This window comes from Sminthopsis crassicaudata, chromosome 1 (assembly GCF_048593235.1).
Source record: "Sminthopsis crassicaudata isolate SCR6 chromosome 1, ASM4859323v1, whole genome shotgun sequence".
Classification (NCBI taxonomy): domain Eukaryota; kingdom Metazoa; phylum Chordata; class Mammalia; order Dasyuromorphia; family Dasyuridae; genus Sminthopsis; species Sminthopsis crassicaudata.
Window position 1 is genome coordinate 57,761,524 of NC_133617.1, and position 4,458 is coordinate 57,765,981.

At 32.6% G+C, this 4,458-nt stretch overlaps 1 non-coding gene across 1 annotated transcript; it reads right to left on the reverse strand.

Annotated features, from left to right (window-relative positions):
- Nucleotides 1-4,142: 4,142 nt before the first annotated feature.
- LOC141552283 (U6 spliceosomal RNA) lies at nt 4,143-4,246 on the reverse strand. The gene has a single exon (XR_012485090.1). It is a non-coding gene; the product is annotated as a U6 spliceosomal RNA (small nuclear RNA).
- Nucleotides 4,247-4,458: the final 212 nt, after the last annotated feature.

Below are 4,458 nucleotides of genomic sequence, written 5' to 3' on the forward strand. Positions count from 1 at the left end.
ATGTCAGAAAAAAATCTCCTAATAGACTTGTCCAAAGGGGAATGAGCTGCCTAAGTAGGTCTTGAGTTAGGGGGCAACAGTATCTGGATCTCCCAGGCTTGCAATCTAAGAGTCACCCTGAAAACCCCCTGAACCCTCTATATCAAATTTGGTGATTTCACCTTTGTGTCATCTCTCTTCATCACAAGACCATTGCGAATGCCAACACATACTCTTCAGGCAAATGACATTGGACTCTTGGCTATTTTACAAAAAAATATTCCACATCTCATATCCAGTCATTCTCGTCTGTCCCCCTGAGAAAACACTCTCCTCCAGTTGGACTACTGTCTTCCCTAAAATCTCACCTTCCACAAGAAGTCTTCCCCAATCCTTTTTCTCTGTTAATTATTTCCAATTTATTCAATCTATAACTTGTTTTATATATATTTGTTTGCATGTAATCTTGCCCCATTACATTGTAAACTTCTTTTTTATATAGCTTTTTGTTTACAAGATATATGCATGGATAATTTTTCAGCATTGACAGTTGCAAAACCTTTTGTTCCAATTTTTTCCCTCCTTCCCCCCCATTTCTTCCCCCAGATGGAAGGTTGACCAATACATGTTAAATATGTTAAAGTATAAGTTAAATACAATATATGTATACATATCCAAGCAGTTATTTTGATGTACAAAAAGAATCGGACTTTGAAATAGTGTACATTTTAAACTCCTTAAGAACAAGGACTGTCTTTTGCCTCTTTTTGTATTTTCAGCACTTAGCATAGTGCCTAACACATACTGCATTCTTAATAAATGTTCAGTGAATTGAATTTTAAATCCCTGAAGGTCTGAAAGTGGAGAATGGATGACCATTTTTTGATATATTGTAGGGCAGTAGTGTCAATCTCAAATAGAAATGGATCTCTGTGTAACATGTTAACTTATCTACATTGAATTGTATTTTTATTTATTTCACTAAATATTTCACAATTAATAAAAATGGCTAACATTTATATAGCATTTTCTGTGTACTAAGCACTATGCTAAGGACTTTGCAATTATCATCTCATCTGAACCTCACAACAATTCTGTAAGGTAGGTGCAATTACTATTCCCCTTTTGCAGATGGGGAAACAGAGGCAAATAGCATTTAAATGACTTGTCAAGTTCTGAGGAATAATTCTAGGTCCAGCACTATGTCTACTGAGCTATCTAACTGCCTTATATACTGGTTATGTAATTATTGTAGGAAAACTATGTTAGAGCAATTAAACAAGCTACAACTTCAAAGGGATAATAAATAAAGCCAATATAACTTGGAACCTATTTGGGAACTATAGGAAAAAAAGTAAGATTTATTCAAGTACTCATGGAAAATAGTTGTGTTTATTGCATTTAAATACTAATTATTGGTTTTCAAGAAATAATGAGCAAGCTGATTTCAGTTTATTGTATTCAAATAATAATTGTTATTATTATTCTATAAGAAATGATGAGCAAGCTGATTTCAGAAAAGCCTTAAACGCTTTACATGAACTGATGCTGAGTAAAGTGAACAGAGGATTGTCCACAGTAACAAGAGGATTACACCATGATCAGCTGTGTTGGACTTGGTTCTTCTCAGCAATGTAGGATTTAAGATAATTCCAATAGATTTGACATGGAAAATGTCATTAACATCCAGAGAGAAAACTATGGAGACTGAATTTGTTTGAAGCATAGTCTTTTCTATTTTTTGCTTGTTTGTTTCCTTTTTCTTTCTCATGTTTTTTTTTTCCCTTTTGATCTGATTTTTTTTGGTATAACATGATGAATATGGAAATAAATATGTTTAGAATAATTGCATATATTTAACCAATATCGGATTCCTTGTTGCTTTAAGAAGAAGGGAGGGGAAAGGAAAAAGAAAAAATTGTAAATAAGGTTTTGTAAATGTGAATATTTAAAATTATCTTTGCCTGCATTTGGAAAATAAAATATGATTTTAAAATTTTATAAAAGGAAAAACAAAAACCAAAAATAATAATTGTTGCACATTTCCCAAAAAGAACTATTTAATTAAAAATCAAGATTTCAATAAATCACAATTAAGTGACTAATAAAATCACTAGGCCAAAACTCCCAAAGGTATATATGGCCTTCCCCTTGACATAGCCTCTGTTGGGTCTTGTATGCACTTTTATGCCTCATAATCATAACCAACAAATGGAGCATTATTGACGTTTGCTCAGCAGAAGATACAACTAGGGATTTAGTCCCTCTATGGCTGGCAGGGTTTTGGACACGTTGATGTCAAACTTATTCAAGCCCATGTTCAAATGTCAGCTCTGCCACTTATTAGCTCTGTAACTCCAGATAAGTCTCCTCTCTATCTGTGAAGCTCAATTTCATCATATGTAAACTGGGAATAGCAATGAGTTCTTTGCCTGACTCATGGGACTGTTGCTTCTGTTTCTATTATTTATTCACCTCTTACAAAAAGATCCCAGTTTGGCTGTTTGTAGCTATGTGATCCTGGGCAAGCCTCTGATTTCCTCAGTTTTCTCATCTATAAAATAGGATAATATTAGCACTTATCCCCCTCCACCCGGCCCCTGAGGTTGTTGTAAATACCAAATAAAATAATATTTGTAAAGTGCTATAGCAACCCACAAGATTTATTAGGTAACACATAGCAAGATTTCCCTTTAGAGAAAAACTCAGATTGTATTTCATTCAGCAAGCATTTATTATACTATTGAGTACACTCTTGCCTATCTCAGTCATCCTTAGGTGGAGATGGTTGTACTGTTCTTCAAAACTTCTAAGATATCCATTAAGCTGGTGGTTGATATTGAAATTACAAAAACAAAAAACAAACAAACAAAAAAAAAAGCTCAAGAGGCTTCATGAACTCACTACAATGGATATCTGATAACCATCCCAATAACTGACATTTATGCAGCATTTTAAGGTTTACAAAGTTATTTTTAAATTTGTATTTAATCTTTTTTTAAAAAGTTCATTTATCTATTTTTCCTTTAAAAGCTATTTTGTTCAATTTGAACTTTGTACACAGAGACAAAAAAGAACATTTCCATATACAAAGCACAATATAAAAAGATGATTCAATATATTTCCATTTTCATGAATTTCCACTTCATACTGTTTACTTAAAAAAAAACTATGTAATAGTTCTCCCTCCTCCCCAATCCATCTTATAGAAGATTACTATTAGACACAAATATGTACGCATATTATATATATACATATACATACATATTTTATGTAACCACTCTATATATACTTCCATTTTTCAGTTCTTTCTCTAGATGTGGCTATCATCTTTCTTCATAAGTATTTAAAACACTCAAAATGATGTCATCATTCTAAGTTGTTCTTAGGACAATATTGCTGTTATGGTGTACAATGTTCTCTTCATTCCATTCATTTCACTCTTCATTATTTTATGCAAGCATTTCCATGTTTTTCCCCTAAAATCAAACAGCTCATCCTTTCTTATAGCACAATAGCATTCCATCACAGTCATACATCACAGTTTCTTCGATTATTCCCCAACTGATGGGCTTTAATTCCCAGTTTTTCACCACCACATGTTCTTGTTTACTGCTCAAAACAATCCAGAAAGATGGTTACTATAGGTATTATTATTCCTAAACTACAAATATTATATATATATATATATATATATATATATATATATATAGAGAGAGAGAGAGAGAGAGAGAGAGAGAGAGAAGCCTAGAGTTCACCATTTAATAGCCCTATCACCTTGGGTACCTTATAAATTCACAATGTCACAAAATCTCCACCTGGAAAGGATCTCTTAGGGCATCTGATTCAATTAAACCAAACAGGAGTCTTTTCTTCAACATCCCTTATAAGTGGTCATTCAGCCAAAGGCACTAGGAGTAGAATTCAGTAGAGTTGCTCACTTAATCCCAATTGTTTTGCCATAAATAAATAAATAAACAAACAAACAGAGGTGGAGGAAAAATTAGGAAAAGAAATGAGACTGAAGCAAGAAAACCATGAAAAAAAGTCAAAACTTGGTAAAGGAAGTAGAGAAAAAAACAGAATATACAAAAATCCATTGAAGATGAGAATCCCCAGAAATGACTGAAGCGGAGAAAAGATGTACAAAACTTCACTGAGGAGAACTCATTAAAAATTTCCATGAATGTGTGTGTCATCCTTGCACAGGGACCATACTAATCTTTTCTTTATCATTCCAATTTTAGTATATGTGCTACCAAAGCAAGCCCAAGAAGAAATCATTAAAAAGCAAAATCTATCAAATGGGAAAGAAAATACAAAGGCTCACTGAACAAAATAATTCTTTAAAAATTAGAATTGAGCAAGTAGAAGTTAATGATTCCATAAGACATCAAAAAACAATAAAACAAAATGAAAAGAATGAAAAAAAAATAGAAAATGTGAAAACCTTTATTGAAAAAACAGGTAACCTGGAAA